General features: G+C 41.4%; 1 pseudogene; it reads right to left on the minus strand.

Annotated features, from left to right (window-relative positions):
- Positions 1 to 5,133: 5,133 nt before the first annotated feature.
- Positions 5,134 to 8,104, minus strand: LOC122685191 (annotated as a pseudogene).
- Between the last annotated feature and the right edge of the window lie 12,162 nt (positions 8,105 to 20,266).

The raw sequence follows: 20,266 nt of genomic DNA on the forward strand, positions 1-20,266 counted from the left end.
TTCTTGGTCTCCAGAATCAGTGCATGAAAATAAAAGATGCTTGCCTCTTGGGAAAAAAGCTATGACCAACCTGGACAGCATATTAAAAAACAGAGACATTACTTTGCTGACAAAGGTCTGTCTAGTCAAAGCTATGGTTTTTCCCGTAGTCATGTATGAATGTGAGAGTTGGACCATAAAGAAAGCTGAGCACCGAAGAATTGATGCTTTTGAACTGTGGTGTTGGAGAAGACTCTTGAGAGTCCCTTGGGCTGCAAGGAGATCCAACCAGTCAATCCTAAAGGAAATCCATTTTGAATATTCATTGGAAGGACTGATGCAGAAACTGAAGCTCCAATACTTTGGCCACCTGATTTGAAGAAGTGACTTATTGGAAAAGACCCTGATGCTGGGAAAGATTGAAGGTGGGAGAAGGGTATAATGGAGGATGAGATGGTTGGATGGCATCATTGATTCAATGGACATGAGTTTGAGCAAGCTCTGGGAGTCAGTGATATACAGGGCAGCCTGGTGTGCTGCAGTCCACAGGGTTGCAAAGAGTTGGACACAACTGAGCAACTGAACTGATTGACTGACTTGATACCAGTGGTTCAAGGACTGGGTTGCTGGTAAAGATCAGGGTGTGTGCAGAGCATGTACTCCTTTATTCTCACCTCAGGTGGTCTCCTGATGAGGTTCTGTGGTTCTCAAAGAGGTTTTCAAACTGTGACCTTCGTGGAAAGAAGAATGATTCATCAAGTAGTTAACATCTTCCATTTATTGGGTGTTTCAGTTCTGCCAAAGACTTCAACGATATTGTTATGTGTAGCCTTTGAGGTGGATCCAGGATCCTGCCCCACACCCCGCTGCTCTGCAGTGGAAGCAAGGTCTCTTAACCCCTGGACCACGAGGGAAGTCCCTGTGATGCTGAGCAGGGCCTCATGGGGCACCTGGATACGGAGCCCATTTTGTTCCCCGTTTCTTATAGGCAAGACTCCAGCCTCTGTGACTTTCAGTTCCAAACTACAGAGCAGTTGCTAATCAAGGGAAGAACAGTAAGGAAACCGCTTGAGGTGAGATTAAAGGACCAGAGAGGCTCATCAAGATTAGGGGACTAGACCACCTGAGACCCTGCACACACCCTAATCTTGTCAGCAACCCCACCCTTTGAAACTTTGCAGAAGAAGGAATATAAGAGTGTTAATGCTTTGATCCTTATCATATACTCTGACTGTAAATCCTTTCCCGACTCACCAGGGTTGAGGGGGTGGGGAAGGAGTGGAGTTCTTGAGGGGCACTAGCCTACTGTGTTCCCCCTTTGCCTGGCAAAGTAGTGAAGTCACTCTCCTCCATAACTGTTTGTATTTCTGGTGCAGCGAGAGCCAAGATTTTGGCAACACCTGCACTGTTGTTTTTTGGCTGCTCCTCCCTGGTCTCTCATCCCTTCCCTTACCTATTAGCAGTTGTTTGAATCTGCCCTTTGGGACTCAGCAAAGGTCATGAAGGCTGGAGTCTGTTCTCTCCAAACAGTGCCCAGGAGCCTTACAGGGTCCTGCCTGATTTCAGTCACATGGCTTTCTTCCCTGTCTGTTTCCTGTGACTCTCAGTCTGCAAGCATCTCAACCTCAGCAGTTTCTAGGGTGATGAGTGTCTGATGGCTCTCTTCCACCTGGAGATAGGAGGAGGAAGCTGTCATAAGGGAAAATTTATACCCTTCCTTTAGGCAAGGGGCTTCCCTGGTGGCTCAGATGGTAAAGAATCTGCCTGTAATGCAGAAGACCTGGACTCAATCCCTAGGTCAGGAAGATCTCGTGAAGAAGGGAATGGCCACCCACTCCAGTATTCATATTCTTGCCTGGAGAATCCCATGGACAGAAGAGCCTGGTGGGCTACAGTTCATGGGATCGCAAAGAGTCAGACATGACTGAGCAAGTAACAGTTTCTTTTTAGGCAGAAGGGGGAAGGAAGAGATCTTTTCTTGCATCTGCTGTTTCTTAGTTGCCTTCAACTCAAAATAATCCTTATGTTAAAGTGAGATACTCTGATCCCCTTCATAGTTGTCTGTGTCTTATCGTTAATGATTAACACAGTTTGTTTTTTGTTTAAAAAATCCTTCCCAACCTTGAAGTCATGAAGGTGTTCTTTTATAGTTTCTTAAACAGTTTTAGTTTTATCTTTCATATTTAAGTCTCTGTTCCATTTGGAATTATTTTTTTTATGTATGGTGAGGGACAAAGATTCAATTTAATCTTTATTCATAAGAACCACTAGTTATCTCAGCCTGTTTTATTGAATAAGTATTCTTTCATCAGTGATCTGAATGACATCTCTGTCACATGCTGAGTATTCATATATGTGTGTATGTGTTTCTGAGTTCTCTGTTATAGTCTATTGGTCCCTATACCAAATCTACATAATTTTAATGTAACAACTTTGTATGAATTTGTGCCCCAAAACCAATTCTAAAAATTTGGCTTGTCCATGAAAGTTTTTTAAAGGGAGAATCATATGAGGAGGGGGTCAAAGTCTTTGGGCTTCCCTGGTGGCTCAGATGGTAAAGAATCTGCCTGCACTGTGGGAGACCTGGGTTCAATCACTGGGTTGGGAAGATCCCCTGGAGAGGGAATGGCTACCTACTCTAGTATTCTTGCGTGGAGAATTCCATGGACAGAGGAGCCTGGCAGGCTACAGTCCTTGGGGTCGCAAAGAGTCGGACACAACTGAGAGATTTTCACTTTCAGAGTATCATCTTCCATCTGTGTACAGACTTTCTTCTGGTTGGTTGGTGGTTAGGTACCAAGGTGGTGTTCCAGGAAGCTTGTGCTCAGCCCAAAGTTAGCATCCTCCATGTGGGTGGGGGCCTTAGTTCCTACAGAAGAACTCAAAGATATTGTTATATAGTGTATATTCCTTGAGAAGGAACCAGGACACTGCACTATTGTTTTTTTGACTGTTCCTCCTTTGTTACTGTATTCCCTCCCTCCTCTGCTTAGCAGCTGTTTGAATCTGCCCTTCAGAACTCACTGAAGGTCAAGGAAGCTGAATGAGGTTTATTTCTTACAAACAAGCAATGGGGGAAATGGAACAAATTTACACCCGGGAGACCCCACAGGGTCCTTCTCTGTTTTAGTCCCCCCTTTTCTTTGATGCTCCTCAATGCTGAGAAGAACAGGTATGGGACAAGAAAAGGAATAACATTTTGAATAGAGAGGTAAATCCTAAACTCGGCAAAGGAACTAAATTTTCAGGGAACTCAGTTTCACTTCTTGCTAGTGTTTAGCAATGCAGTTAAGTTTGATATATTGAATTCATATTGAGCCACCTCACTGTGTTCTCATTTATTATATATTGGTGGTTTTGTGTTTGTTTTTCTGTATACAGTTGGGACTTTCTATGTGGACAATCATATTGCCTATGTATGATAACAGTTTTGTTTCTTCTTTTTTAATCTTTTTACTTCTTAAATCCTTTTCTTGTCCCACTCTGTTGGTTAAGTGCTCTGGTACAATGTTGAACAAAAGCAGCCATAGTATCAATTTTCCTCCTTCTAAAAGTAATGCTTGTAATTTTATTTTTTACCCTTAAAAGTAATATTTGCTAATAATTTTTGGCATATACTTTTTTTCAGGTCAAGAAGTACCCTTCGATACTTATTTTACTATAGAATATTTTATATATTTTAATCATGAATGAATTTTGAATCTTATCAAATAACTTTTCCTCATGTTGTGAGTTTATATGATTTTTCTCCTTTAGTATGTTAATGTGATAAAGTGTATGCATAGAGTTTCTAGTGTTAAACCATTCTTGTATAAACCCAACTTGGTCATTAAAAATTGCATTATGAAGAAAAAAAAATTCCATTATGACATTTATATTTAAAGTGGTTTTCTTGCTGACAACATAGGAGAGTTGTGTTTTTTGGTCCACTCTGACACTCTTGTAAATTTCATTTGCTAATATTTTGTGTAGGATTTATGTATCTATGGGCAAAAGTAGCCTCTTTTCTTTCTTATACTATCTTTGAATAGCTTTAGAATCTCAATTATATCAAGATTGTTGCCTTTTTTTCATACTCCGGAAGAATTTATATAAGATTGGAATAATGTTATTTCTTTAAAGTCTGGTAGATTATATCTATATGTCTTGACTCAGGTGTATATGTATGTGTGTTTGTGTGCATGTGTGTTAAGATTTTTATTTATTGATTCAATTATTTTTTAAAATAGGACTATCCAGGCTTCCTATTTCTTGAATTAGTTTTAAGTTAAAATTTTGTCAATTATTTCATTGTGTGTATTTCCTAATTAAATGGCATAAGATTGTTCATAAGTTTAAAAAATCTTTGAAAATTTCTGATATGTTTGTTTACCTCCTTTATTCTTTTTCTAGATCCATCTTGCCAGAGGTTGTCACTTTTAATAGTGTTTTTAAATATCCAACTTTTGGCTTTTAAAAAATCCTTTTGATTGTACCTTTGGTTTTTAGGTTCTTTTTTCTTTATCATTTTCTTCCTTTTACTTTCTATGGACTTATCTCATTGTGTTTTCCTAACTTCTTTAGCTAGATGCCTGTCTCATGAACTTTTACCCTGTTACTTTCTAGTAAACAATTGAAAATATATATTCCCCTCTAAGAATTGCTTTAACTTTACACACAAATATTTTCAATACTATTGTTTAATTTTTTTTGATAGACAAACATCAGTTTTTTTTTTCTTTTCAATTCCCAAAACAAGGTCTTGCCAAGTTTATTGTTTAGTGGACTTTTTCTTTTTTCAAGAGAAGAAAAGTGAGATTCAAAGTGTATACTACTGGTTACAACTGATATAATAGCTTGAAAAAAATGTTAATACCGAAGTATGAGTATAATACAAAAAGACAAGATTTTAAAACTGTACTGTAGAAATATAACTATAGTAAAGATACATTAAAGATACATTAAAAGATACATTAAAGCCAGGAGTGTGTTACACTAGTTCAGAACAGAACTCATAAGGCAGTCCAAACTGATGCTATTAATAGTTAAGGAAAAGGGTCTGTTTTTAGGAAGCATGTCCAGATAGACACCAGCACAAAGAGATGCCAACATTAAGTACCTGTCCCCTCTTGTTGCTCAGTGAGGTGTCAAAGGTGAAATGACTAGGTTAACAACTTAAGCTTTCTCCAAGGATTTGCAGTACTGCATCAGCACAGTCCAGGCTTTAGGAGCCATGAGACCTTCAAGAGATTTCTGGCCTTCTTGGGTAAAATTCTTGCATTTGTGTTTTGAAGACTAAGTTCAAAGTCTTCATGATGCTCAGTGTCACAGTAGTCCATCTGCCTCTTTTTCTTGTTATAAGCTGCATCTTGAAAAAGAACTATTTCCAAGGTGATCAGACCAGGGGCCATAGTCAGTGTTTGGGTGCCATGAGTCTGCTCATAAACATCCTCCCCTGTTTCTGGATGGGGCATGCCAGCAGAGTCTTGTCCAACAATGTAAAAGTTGGCTCCCACAACCATCCGTGCTCTACAATGCTGCTGGGCCTCAGTTGGTTCAGCATAAATCATGGGAGACGGGAAGATGACCACCACTGTGGTCTCAAGATTCAGGACTCCTTCCTCCAGCACTGCAGCATGCTTCTTCATCCACCACATCAGAGGGACATCATCATCCCTTGTCCAGCCACCAAGAGGGTGAAGGAGAAGGACAGGACACCAGTAGCCCCTCTCTAGAAGTTGCTTATGGGTATCTTGCATTAATAGAGCATGGCCATTGTGCACCAGGTTGTGTAATTGAAATGCAAAGATAGCATCTGCATTCATATCTTTAAACTTATGCTATAGCTCAGTAGGAGTAAAATCATACTGATCAAGACTATCATTCCAATAAATTCTGTCCAAGACTTGAGGATCTCCTTCAATCAGCCAAGCTCCTTGTTCCATAACCATCTTGATGTAAGGGTGGTTCTTGCATGTTTTTCCCCATTTCCTGGCACAGCGCTTCTCCTTCCTGTGCTCAAAAAACTCTGGATTTCTGGATTTCGAAGAATAGCCACACAGAGTCCCTTATATATCAGAGCAAATGCCGTGCAGCCATCCAGTCCCTCTTTATTTTCCTGAGTAGCCGTCAGGACTCTAGGTACTGACAAGTTAATTACAGCCTCATCCAGAAGCTAATCAAAATGAAGGTACTGCAAGTACTCCTTTTCTCTCATAAAGCCATTCAGTGGGGTTGCCCAGGCTTCTGCCAACACCTGCACCCTCTACATATCCACTATTAATTTTCAGTGCCAGAAAGCTTTCTGTATCTGTTTTTGTCAAATGAAGTTTATTTTCTGGCACATACAGTTCTTTCACTTCATAAGAGGCATCCACAACATCCCATTTCTGTAGAAGCTCCACAACCTGCTAAACATAGTCATTTACATCACAGAAATCTGTTTTCAGCATCAGTTCAGGGGCCTCTGGTTTTTCATATCAGAAAATATCAGAATTAATCCCAATGAAACCTTTAATTTCTCCAGCCTGTGCTTTTTTGTAGAGTCCCTTGACATCCCTCTATTCACAAACATATGGGGGAGCATCAACAAACACTTCAAAGAAAAATAAACTTGCATCCTTGTGAATGTGCCTTACATTGTTGCATTTCTCAGTATTGATGTTCAGTTGCTCAGTCATGTCTGACTCTTTGCGACCCCACAGACTGCAGCATGCTGGGCTTCCCTGTCCTTTACCATCTTCCAGCCTGCTCAAACTCATGTCCATTGAGTCAGTGATGCCATCCAACCATCTTATCCTCTGTTTTCTCCTTCTCCTCCTGCCTTCAATTTTTCCCAGCATCGGGGTCTTTTCCAGTAAGTCACTTCTTCAAGTCAGGTGGCCAAAGTATTGGAACTTCAGCCTCAGCATCAGTCCTTCCAATGAATATTCAGGATTGATTTCCTTTAGGATTGACTGGTTTGATCTCCTTGCCGTCCAAGGGACTCTCAAGAGTCTTCTCCAACACCACAGTTCAAAAGCATCAGTTCTTTGGTGCTCAGCCTTCTTTATGGTCCACCTCTCACATCCATACACTACTGGAAAAACCACAGCTTTGACTATATGGACCTTTGTCAGCAAAGTGATGTCTCTGCTTTTTAATACACTGTCTAAATTTCATAGCTTTTCTTCCAAGGAGCAGGTGTCTTTTAATTTCATGGCTGCAGTCACCATCTGCTGTAATTTTGGAGACCAAGAAAATAAAGTCTGTCACTGTTTCCATTGTTTCCCCATCTATTTGCCATGAAGTGATGGGACCAGAGGGCATGATCTTAGTTTTTTGAATGTTGAGTTTTAAGCCAGCTTTTTCACTCTCCTCTTTCACCTTCATTAAGAGGCTCTTTAGTTTCTCTTCACTTTAACCATAAGGATGGTGTCAGCTGCGTATCTGAGGTTATTGATATTTCTCCTGGCAATCTTGATTCCAGCATGTGCTTCATCCACCCTGGTATTTTGCATGATATACTCTGCATATAAGTTAAATAAGCAGGGTGACAGCATACAGCCTTTATGTACTCCTTTCCCAATTTGGAACCAGTCCATTGTTCCATGTCCAGGTCTAACTGTTGCTTCTTGACCTGCATACAGGTTTCTCAGGAGGCAGGTAAGATGATCTGGTATTCCCATCTCTTTAAGAATTTTCTGCAGTTTGTTGTGATCCACACAGTCAAAAGCTTTAGCACAGTCAATAAAACAAAAGTATAAGGTGATATAAAACTTGTGATATATACTAAGCCAGCATCTGCAAACAGTTTAGCTATTTCCGCCATACATCGAACATTCTCTTCTCTGTCTTCAGGACTAAAGCCACGGTTTTTATTGAAACCTTGATGAATGCTGTCACCTTCCAAAGTGTAGCATGAAATAATGTGGCAAACCAAGTATTCCTCTAAAGCCATGCTTACTGTGGTCTTTCCTGCTCCAGAGCAGCCTGTTAACCATACTATGCAACCACAAAAGCCACCCGTGGTCCCCACCACATGATCTCCCTTGTTCCTGGTGACATGGTGAGCTTGATAGGTGATATTAGTTGCTCTCTGCATCCCCCAGTTCTGTGCGTTATTGCTCAGTTTAACTTTCTCGCACAGGCTACTGAGGACCTTCATGGCCACACAGTGCGCATGTGGGTGCGGGGTTCTTGTATTTTTTTCCTTTTTTTTTTTGGCTGCAACAGATCTTAGTTTTGGCACGCGGGCTTCTCTCTAGTTGTGGCTTTTGGACTTAGTTGCCCCACAGCATGTGGGATCTTAGTTCCCCAACTAAGGCTCAAACCCACATCCCGTGCATTGCAAAGTAGATTTTAACCACTGAACCACCAGGGAAGTCCCTTCAATACCATTCTCTGGACCACAGTTGGGATTTCTGGTATAGATTGATTTATGGCAAGTAAATGAAATTTTTTGAGTACTTACTAAGTATAAGCCACTATGGTAATCACCCTAAGATATGAAAATCCACAGGAAAGTAAATCTGTTGTATACTTCTGTTGTGACTCATTTCCTTGAAGTTCTGCAGTCTTAATATTTTCCTTTGTTATAAGGATGTTGAAGTCAATAGGAATAAGACAATGTCAATAGTAAGCAAGGAAGCAAAGTGACCCAAACCTATGAAACAATGAAGAGAAACAGTCTCAGCCCCCAGTATATACTTAAATACCAAGGATGATTATTTTTGCCTGGGAAATCCCATGGACAGTGGAGTCTGGCGGGCTGTGGTCCATAAGGTCACAAAAGAGCTGGACACAATTTAGCGACTAAACAACAAAGACTACCAAGGATTATATTGGGGTAAATGGTAGTTTTTAAAAAATGTGCTTCTTATTTGTTCTCTACTGTATCCTGAAAGAGAAACCAAAAATTATAGTTTACTAGTAAAATGAAAAGGGAAAGTTCTTTGGCCAGAAATTTTCTCAGTTCTTTGAACCGTATGGTTTGGAAGCTTCTGAAGGGCAGCCTTTCATACTCTAAATCTATACTTTGTTCTAATCTTCCATGAACACGCACCTTGCTACCATTCATTTTCTTCTGTCGCATAATTTCAGGATCCATATTTGGGTGGATATTGGGTAGGTAACTACGAACTCTTCTGTTATTGTTTAAATGACCAGGAAGTCATTAAAGTGTTGCACTCAATATGCCAGCAAATGTGGAAAACTTAGTAGTGGCCACAGGACTGAAAAATGTCAGTTTTTATTCCAGTCCCAAAGAAAGGCAATTGCCAAAGAACGTTCAAACTACCGCACAACTTCACTCATCTCACATGCTACCAAAAGAAAGAAAAAGTGAAGTCGCTCAGTTGTGTCTGACTCTTTGCGACCCCATGGACTGTAGCCTACCAGGTTCCTCTGTCCATGGGATTTTCCAGGCAAGAATACTGGAGTGTGTTGCCATTTCCTTCTCTAGGAGATCTTCCCAACCCAGGGACTGAACCTGGGTCTCCTGCATTGTAGGCAGATGCTTTACCATCTGAGCCACCAGGGAAGCTCGGTAATGCTCAAAATTCTCCAAGCAAGGCTTCAATAGTACGTGAACCAAAAACTTCCAGATGTTCATGCTGGATTTAGAAAAGGCAGAGGAATCAGAGATGAAATTGCCAACATCTGTTAGATCATCAAAAAAGAATTCCAGAAAAATATCTATTTCTGCTTCATTGACTACACTAAAGCCTTTGACTGTGTGGATCACAACAAACTATGGAAAATTCTTCAAGAGATGGGAATACCAGATCATCTTACCTGGCTCCTGAGAAATCTGTATGCAGGTTCAAGAAGCAACAGTTAGAACTGAATATAGAACAATGGACTGGTTCCAAATTGGGAAAGGAATACATCAAAGCTGTATATTGCTTATTTAACTTACATGCAGAGTCAGTCATGCGAAATGCTGGGCTGGATGAAGCACAAGCTGGAATCAAGACTGCTGAGAGAAATATTAATAACCTCAGATGTGCAGATGGCAGAAGCCATAAGACCACCCTTGTGGCAGAAAGCAGAGAGAAACTAAAGAGCCTCTTGATGAAGGCAAAAGAGGAGAGTGAAAAAGCTGGCTTAAAACTCAACATTCAAAAAACTAAGATCATGGCATCTGATTTCATCACTTCATGGCAAATAGATGGGGAAACAATGGAAACAGTGGCAGACTTTATTTTCTTGGTCTCCAAAATCACTGCAGATGGTGACTGCAGCGATGAAATCAAAAGACGCTTGCTCGTTGGGAAAAAAGCTATGACCAACTTAGAATATTAAGAAGCAAAGACATTACTTTACCGACAAAGGTCTGTATAGTCAAAGCTATGGTTTTTCCCGTAGTCATGTATGAATGTGAGAGTTGGACCATAAAGAAAGCTGAGCGCCGAAGAATTGATGCTTTTGAACTGTGGTATTGGAGAAGACTCTTGAGAGTCTCTTGGACAGCGTGGAAATCAAACCAGTCAATCCTAAAGGAAATCAATCCTGAATGTTCTTTGAAAGGACTGATGCTGAAGCTGAAACTCCAATACTTTGGCCACCTGACTTGAAGAACTGACTCATTGGAAAAAACCCTGATGCTGGGAAAGATTGAAGGCAGGAGGAGAAGGGATGACAGAGAATAAGATGGTTGGATGGCATCACCAACTCGATGGATGAGAGTTTGAGAAGGCTCCAGGAGATGGTGATGGACAGGGAAACCTGGTGTCCTACAGTCCATGGGGTTGCAAAGAGTTGAATGACTGAGTGACTAAACTGACTAGGAAGAATGAAGGAGAATTGCACTTATTTATATATCATGCATGTTTTAAATTTTTTATTTTTTAATAAAAATTTTATGTATTTAAAGTATGCAACATGATTTGATATATGTATACATAATGAAATGATTACTATAGTTGACCTAATTAGCATATTACCTCGTTACATAATTATTTTGTGTGTGTGTGTGGTGAGAGCACCTGGGATCTATTCTCTCAGTAAATTTCTGTGTTCAATACTGTATTTTTAACTACAGTTATCATATGGTATGTTACATCCTCTTAGTCATCTTACATATCTGCAACTTTGTAACTTTTGACCAAACTCTTCATTTCCCCCACCTGACACTGTCTACTCTCTGCTTTTATGTATCTGACATTTTTAGATTTCACTTATCATTGAGATCATGCAGATTTTTTTCATATGTGTCTGGCTTATTTTGCTTAGTATAATATCCTCCGGGTTCATTCATATCATTGCAAATGGCAGGTGTGTTGGGTATATTTACATTAGGTCGAACTGCATGAGATGTTTAACCATTTTTAACCTACAAAGATTCCAATTTCATATGGTTCAATTGTGAATATTTAGAGCTTGAGTGGAAGCAAATCTATGGCATTGTCAGGGAAATTCTCTTTTCTGCTAAGAGGAAAAAATGGGAAAAAGTTAAAGAACCACCATAAGTAATTGTGCCACAGTTGGTAAACCTTAAAATTCAAGGCTACTAATGAATGTTGAACTTTTGATAAACCATTAGGATCTGATCAGGAAATAAGCCTTTTTTTTTTTGTACTTTGAGTCTAAAGCGGGGGACTGGTGGTATTTCAGTTACTCAGCACACTGTTAATGGGCTTTGTTTTCTTTTAAACAACTTGGGGGGAAAATGACTGATATGGGGAGTTGGGAGGGAGAGCAGAAAGAGTCAATATCACAAAGAACTAAGTACAATTCACTCATTCACTGTCAGGCAGTTTTAACTGTCAAATGAAGGACATTTGAATAACTTTAAATCCTGATGTTCCAGAGTGCACTCTTATAATGTCACTGCCATCTGTCCCGTGGAATAGTTTAGTTGTTGAATTGCAGTCGTCTCCTCTTCAGGTGCCATGGGGTTCCAGTATCTGATGTTTCTTTGCACTCCCCTTGTGCGTGTACTGTGCTGACTCACATTCTTGGAAATTACAAATCAGATTTTTGCTATAATGAGTAAATTATATCCCTGTCCTCCTATTGCACTTCCCAGGTGGTGCTAGTGGTAAAGAACCTGCCTTCCAATGCAGGAGACAGTAAGAGACGTGGGTTTGATCCCTGGATTGGAAAGATCCCCTGGAGTAGGAAATAGTAACCCACTCGTAGTCTTGCCTGAAGAATCCCCATGGACAGAGGAGCCTGGCGAGATATAGTCCATAGGGTCGCAAAGAGTCCAACATAATTGAAGTGACTTAGCACACATCCTCCTTTTATATAATACTTAAATCTATTTCTTAACTCTGAAAATCAGGACCCAGAACTTTACAAGTTGGTCAGTGAGGAAGGGGGTACTCAGATAATTTGAAAACAAGGTCAGAAAGTGGGATTCAGTGAGATAGATGATGGTAGTTAGCAACATAAAATACAAAAAACTGGCCATCGGTGGAAACAAAGCAGCCTAAGAACTTGGTTTCTAATGTATGTTAGCAGATAGACATATGCCTTGACAAGTTACTTCATGTGACTATGTCACGTGAAGTTTCGGGATCTGTAAAATGAAGACAGTATTAGGGCCTACCTCAGTAAAAAAAAATACTGTCAGGATTAGCGATAATCTGCAAGATTTAGCAGATAAAAATTGTCCAATGAAATTTCAACTTCAGAAAAACAACCAATACTTTTCCGTATAGGTATGTTCCAAATATTGCATGGGATATATACATTCAGATTTAACTGGTGGCTTGTATTTTGTCTGCTAACCCTCCCTGTGTAAATGTGCTCATTACAGTGCCTGCAGCAAATACATCAAAGCAATATTCCATGTCTCCATCAAGGATATTGTCAAAGTAGGATGGCATCTCACAAGTCTCATCCAGCAGGCTGAATTGTCACTAATAATGAGATAAGGTATTACGACTACCTGTTTGCCTCTATCCCCTCCCAGTCTGTCAGCTCCCAGAGGGTGATAACCATATTTTGTTCCTTTTCTTACCCCTACCATATAATATCTAGTCTAGTGTTCTGCTTGTGGCAGGGACAGGATAAATGTGTATTTGTAGAGAGAAATTCCTGCAAGAGCCAGGTTAAGAGGTTGGCCATGTGTTCAGCACTGGCTGGCTGGTCAATGCAAATCTTCCCATCCAGTTAGTGAGAAGAACTGGGGTATGAGGCTGGGTGTTAGGGTCTGTTGAGATCTTCCAGTTTGCTTTACCTTGGTTCTCTTTATCCCCAACAACTGATAATGCTGAGGCTGTCTCTCAGCTAGACTTTCCTCTTGGGAAGTGACTATGCTGGGCCACTCATGGAAGTATTCCACTCTCGGCTGTAACATTTCTCAAGATAAATGGATGAACAGAAAACACCAAAGTTCTATAGAATGGTTATGAACATTCTAAAGCAGATACCTTGGTTTTACTTCAGCAGCTCTTTCCCCTCTCTTTCCCTGCCTTCTCCTCCTCTTCCTCTTTCTCCTCCTCCTCTCTCTTTTTCTCTCTCCCTCTCTTTGTCTTTTCTGTTTAAGAAAAAGGGATGGGCTAGGTGTTTTCAACTTACACACATGAGTCCAGTTGTCTCAGAGAACTTAGGAAGGAGATCTAGCATTTTCTCTCCTTGGAAATTGCAAAGTGCCTTTTTTTTTTGCCTAAACAAGTGGAAATTAGATAACAGGCTTAATAAACATGATTATATACTCAGCTAACCTTACATGCCTGACTCTTTTAAGGCTCAAAACCCTAAGGGAAAGAAACTGAATGATTTACCCCTGACCCAGGTGGCTCCCTGAGATAGCTCCAACTTGAAGAACAGAAAGGGCCTGAGGATGCAGTGCTTTGCATCAGTGAGGCCTTTTCTCATTCTTCTTTAAGATTTAGAACATAGGATTTCCCACAGTGACCTTAGGTGTTTTCATCATGGTTGTCTGACTCATAGGTTGGAATGAACCAACCGTTTGTAATTCAGACCTCTGGAATCCCTGTGGGTGCAGAAGCCTGTGCCTGCCCTTTCACCCTGGAAAGGGGTTGAGGGATGCTTCCATCTGCTGTCCCTCCAGACAGTTTGCTGTGCAAAGACAGCCGAGCCCCAGAGCTTTACATCCCCAGAACTCTGAGCTATCAGTCTTCCATTATCTAGTCCCTATTGCTGGCATTACAGGAGAAGGAGATAACAGAAAAGTTAAGAAAGTTCTCAAGATCACCCAGTTTGTCAGTGGCTGAGTTTTGGGGGTTTTATACAGAAAAATTATGAAGTGGAACTTCCCTACAATGTTGTGGGTTAGCACTTGTCTAAAGCTATTCAAAGGAGAAAAGGAAAGGTATTCCCATTTGAATGCAGAGTTCCAAAGAATAGCAAGGAGAGATAAGAAAGTCATCTTCAGTGATCAATGCAAAGAAATAGAGAAAAACAATTGAATGGGAAAGACTAGAGATCTCTTCAAGAAAATTAGAGATACCAAGGGAGTATTTCATGCAAAGATGGGCACAGTAAAGAACAGAAATGGTATGGACCTAACAGAAGCAGAAGAGATGAAGAAGAGGTGGCAAGAATACACAGAAGAACTATACAAAAGAGATCTTCATGACCCAGATAACCATGATGGTGTGATCACTTACTTAGAGCCAGACACCCTGGATTGTGAAGTCAAGTGGGCCTTAGGAAGCATCACTATGAACAAAGCTAGTGGAGGCAATGGAATTCCAGTTGAGTTGTTTCAAATCCTAAAAGATGCTGCTGTGAGAGTGTTGCGCTCAATATGCCAGCAAATTTGGAAAACTCAGCAGTGGCCACAGGACCAGAAGAGGTCAGTTTTCATTCCTATCCCAAGGAAAGGCAATGCCAAAGAATGTTCAAACTACCACACAGTTGCACTCATCTAACATGCTAGCAAATTAATGCTCAAAATTCTCCAAGCCAGGCTTCAACAGTATGTGAACTGTGAACTTCCAGAGGTTCAAGCTGGATTTAGGAAAGGCAAAGGAACAAGAGATCAAATTACCAACATCTGTTGGATCACTGAAAAAGCAAGAGAATGCCAGAAAAACATCTACTACTGCCTTACTGATTACGCCAAAGCCTTTGACTGTGTGGATCACAACAAACTGGAAAATTCTTCACTACCAGACCACCTGACCTGCCTCCTGAGAAATCTGTGTGCAGGTCAAGAAGCAACAGTTAGAACTGAACACGGAACAACAGACTGGTTCCAAATCAGGAAAGGAGTACGTCAAGGTTGTATATTGTCACCCTGCTAATTTAACTTAAATGCAGAGTACATCATGAGAAATGCTGGGCTGGCTGGAATCAAGATTGCCAGGAGAAATATCAGTAACCTCAGATATGCAGATGACACCACCCTTATGGCCAAAAGGGAAGAAGAACTAAAGAGCCTCTTTATGAAAGTGAAAGAGGAAAGTGAAAAAGTTGGCTTAAAACTCAACATTCAGAAAACAAAGAACATGGCACCCCGTCCTGTCACTTCATGGAAACAGTGAGAGATTTTATTTTGAGGGGCTCCAAAATCACTGCAGATGGTGACTGCAGCCATGAAATTGAAAGACTCTTGTTCCTTGGAAGAAAAGCTATGACCAACATAGACAGCATATTTAAAAGCAGAGATACTTTGCCAACAAAGGTCCGTCTAGTCAAAGCTATGGTTTTTCCAGTAATCGTGTATGGATGTGAGAGTTGGACTATAAAGAAAGCTGAGCACTGAAGAATTGATGCTTTTGAACTGTGGTGTGTGGTGTTGGAGAAGACTTTTGAGAGTCCCTTGGACTGCAAGGAGATCCAACCAGTCCATCCTAAAGGAAATCAGTCCTGAATATTTTTTTCAGCTGAAGCTGAAACTCCAATACTTTGGCCACCTGATGCAAAGAACTATCTCATTGGAAGAGACCCTGATGCTGGGGAAGATTGAACGCAGGAGAAGAAGGGAACAACAGAGGATGAGATGGTTGGATGGCATCACCAACTCGATAGACATGAGTTTGAGCAAGCTTCAGGAGTTGGTGATGGACAGGGAAGCCTGACATGCTACAGTCCATGAGGTTGCAAAGAGTTGTACACGACTGAGTGACTGAACTGAACTGAAGGGTATGCTGTCCAATATAGTAGCTACTAGTCACATGTGGTTATTTTAAATTATTTAAAATTAAAAATTCAGTTTCTCATTTGCACTTCCCACATTTCAGGTGCTCAGTAGCTGCATTTAACTAGTGGCTACCATTTGTGCAAGTGCAAACAGAGTATTTCCATCACTGCTGAATGTTCTGTTGGATGCACAGGTCTAAAGTGATCTATTGTTGGCACGTTATATGTTAACACAAGTCATATCATTTGAATCACTCACTTGTTTGTGTGGATCACAACAAACTGTGGAAGATTCTTCAAGAGATGGGAATACCAGACCACCTGACCTGCCTCCTGAGAAATCTGTGTGCAGGTTAAGAAGCAACAGTTAGAACTGAACATGGAACAACAGACTGGTTCCAAATTAGGAAAGGAGTATGTTAAGTCTGTATATTGTCACCCTACTTACTACATGCAGAGCACATCATGAGAAATGCTGGGCTTGCTGGAATCAAGATTGCCTCAAAGATACGCCTCAAAGGTATACTCAAGAAAGGAGTGTAGGGACTTCTGCTGGTTGGGGACCTAAGATCCCACATTTTGTATGACATGGCCAAAAACCAAACAAACCAGCAGGAAAGGAAGGTAATGCTCAGATCTCATCCAGCAGACTGAGCTAAAAGGAAAGTGAGCTCCTCTGAGATATTCTAGATAGTTGCTCACATGTCTGTTGTTTACATGTTATTGTTTAGTAAACAGTGAAAGTGAAGTCACTCAGTCATGTCTGACTCTTTGCGAGCTTGTGGACTATAGCCTACCAGGCTCCTCTGTTGTGGAATTTTCCAGGCAAGAGTGCTGGAGTGGGTTGCCATTTCCTTCTCCAAGGGATCTTCCCAACCCAGGGATCAAACCCGGGTCTCCCACATTGCAAGCAGACGCTTTACCATCTCACCCATCAGGGAAGCCCTGGTGGATTAGTAAATAGTACCTGTGTATATTCATTCAATTACTCTTTTAGTCAGTGTGCATTTATTACATCTCTGTTGTGTTCCAGGTATAGTGTAGGTGCTGAGATACTGCACCGTCCATGAGGAACTACTGTCTAGAGGAGACAGACATAAGAACAGGTCATGGTAACGCAGCAGGACATATTTTAATATGTGTGATGATGTGGAAGCTTTTATGGAAACAGAGGAAGTAAACTTGCTGGGCCTGGAAGAGTTTGATAAAACTATCACAGAGAAGGTGATATTTGAGCTTGGTGCTGAATCTCAGCCTCGGTGCACTGGTGCCAAATCGAATCTCAGAGACAGAGTTTGGGTGAAGTAGGAAAAATAGCTTTATTGCTTTGCCAGGAAAATGGGGACATAGTGGGTTACTGCCCTCAAAACTGTGTATCCCAACCCAGGTGGATCTGGTGGGGAGTGTCATGGCAATGTGGGAGGGAGGCATTGCTGATACAGGTCTTGGTGTGTGCCGGGCCTGCACGCCTTTAATCTGGCCTCAGGTAGGCTCCTGATGAGCTGCTGTGGTCCCTGAGGTTATCAAACTGTGACCTCTCTGGAATGAAGAATATACATCAAGTAGTTAATGTGTGTGTTGGGGATTTCGGTTCTTCAGAAGAGCTCAAAGATACTGTTATGTGTATCCTTTGAGGTGGAGCCAGGACCCTGCCCGAGGCTGCACTGTTGTTTCTTACTGCTTCTCCCTGTCTCCAGAGCCCCTCTCTTCCTTGGTTAGCAACTGTTTGAACCTACCCTTTGAAACTCAGGGAAGGTCATAAAGGCTAAAGCCTATTTCCTACAAACAAGAAACAGGATGCAGAAAGCCTTCCATGCCCAGGAACCCCACATTGTCCTTCTCTGTTTCAAGCTGAGGCTGGCAGGATGGGTAGGATTTTGCCAGTGGATTAAGGCATCCCCAGCCACGTGCCGTGACCAGTATGAGCAAAGGCACAGGGGCATGAGATGGCTGGTGTGCTAGGGACAGTGAGAGGGGCAGTGTGCTGGGGGAGGGGGAGACTGGGTGGCTAATTAGGGCCAGGAAGACACAGGTGGCAGGAAGCTTACTGGTAAGAAATGGAGTCTTTTCTGCCATATCAATAAACAAGGATGTCACAGCTCAGTTCAGTCGCTCAGTCGTGTCCAACTCTTTGCAACCCCATGGACTGCAGCACACCAGGCTTCCCTGCTCATCACCAGTTCCCAAAGCTTTCTCAAACACATGTCCATCGAGTCAGTGATGCCATCCAACCATCTTACCCTCTGTCCTCTTCTCCTCCTGCCTTCAATCTTTCTCAGCATCAGGGTCTTTTCCAATGAGTCAATTCTTTGCATCAGATAGCCAAAGGAGTTTCAGCTTCAGCATCAGTCCTTCCAATGAACACCCAGGACTGATCTCCTTTAGGATTGACTGGTTTGATCTTCTTGCAGTCCAAGGGACTCTCAAAAGTCTTCTCCAACACCACAGTTCAAAAGCATCAATTCTTCGGTGTTCAGCTTTCTTTACGGTCCAACTCTCACATCCATACATGACTATAGGAGAAACCATAGCTTTGACTAGATGGACCTTTGTCGGCAAAGTAATATTTCTGCTTTTTAATATATTAGCTGTCTATGTTGGTCATAGCTTTTCTTCCAAGGAGCAAGTGTCTTTTAATTTCATGGCTGCAGTCACCATCTGCAGTGATTCTGGAGCCCAAGAAAATAAAGTCGGTCACTGTTTCCCCATCTATTTGTCATGAAGTGATGGGACTGGACTCCATGATCTTAGTATTTTTAATGTTGAGTTTTAAGCCAACTTTTTCACTCTCCTCTTTAACGTTCATCAGGAGGCTCTTTAGTTCTTCGCTTTCTGCCGTAAGGGTGGTGTTATCTGCATATCTGAGGTTATTGATATTTCTCCCAGCAATCTTGTTTCCAGCTTGTGCTTCATCCAGCCTGGCATTTCACGTGATGTTCTCTGCATATAAGTTAAATAAACAGAGTGACAATGTACAGCCTTGATGTACTCCTTTCCCAATTTTAAACCAGTCTGTTCCATGTCTGGTTTTAACTGTTGCTTCTTGTTTCCACAGTTGTGATCCACACTGTCAAAGGCTTTGGCATAGTCAATAAAGCAGAAGTAGATGTTTTTCTGGAACTCTCTTGCTTTTTCAATGATCCAGAGGATGTTGACAATTGATCTCTGGTTCGTCTGCCTTTCCTAAATCCAGCTTGAAACTCTGGTAGTTCATGGTTCACATACTGTTGAAGCCTGGTTTGGAGAATTTTGAGCGTTACTTTGCTAGCATGTGAGATGAGTGCAATTGTGTGGTAGTTTGAGCATTCTTTGGCATTGCCTTTCTTTGGAATAGGAATGAAAACTGACCTTTTCTGGTCCTGTGGCCACTGCTGAGTTTTCCAAATTTGCTGGCATATTGAGTGCAACACTTTCACAGCAGCATCTTTTAGGATTTGAAATAACTCAACTGGAATTCCGTTGCCTCCACTAGTGTTCATAGTAGTGCTTCCTGAGACCCACTTGACTTCACATTCCATGATGTCTGGCTCTAGGTGAATGATGTCACAGTCATCAACAATTCCAGCCCTCCAGGCCACTCAGAAAGGAAAAGAATACCTATGGGATCTGGTAGCTATCAGACTGCAGCCACTCCCTATGGGGAGCCCCGAGGAACCTAGGATGTGAAAACAGGACACTGGCTCCAGATTGCTGAGATGTGTATGAAAGGAATGATTTCAACGAGCTCAGACTCTTGCATCTTCCCATACATGGAAAATCACTAAATTCCTTAACTTGAGATATCTGGTTTCCTTTAATTAATAATCTCTTGATATTCAGGCTACCTTCCCCTTTGTTGTAAAACTTCTATTTGACCTTCTCCTTCCCTTTCTTCCTCAGAGCAGTTCTCTCAAGACTCCTTGAGATGCTGCCTCCTGGGCTTACGTCCTAAAAATTTCTGCCAAATAAAACGTAACGCTCAACTTTTAGGTTGTGACTGTTTTTTAAGTCAACACTAGCCAGTTTGAACTTGCTTAATGAACTTAATGTGTGTGTGTGCACACACATGTGCGTGCATGTTCAGTCGTGTCTGACTCCTATGACCCCATGGATTGTAACCCACCAGGCTCCTCTGTCCATGGGATTTTCCAGGCGAGAATACTGGAGTGGGTTGCCGTCTACTACTTCGGGGGATCTTCCCGACCCAGGGGTTGAATCCGTGTCTCTTGAGTCTTCTGCATTGGCAGGTAGACTCTATCACTGTGCCACCTGGGAAGCTGTAGGCATT

This window comes from Cervus elaphus, chromosome 28 (assembly GCF_910594005.1).
Source record: "Cervus elaphus chromosome 28, mCerEla1.1, whole genome shotgun sequence".
Lineage (NCBI taxonomy): Eukaryota > Metazoa > Chordata > Mammalia > Artiodactyla > Cervidae > Cervus > Cervus elaphus.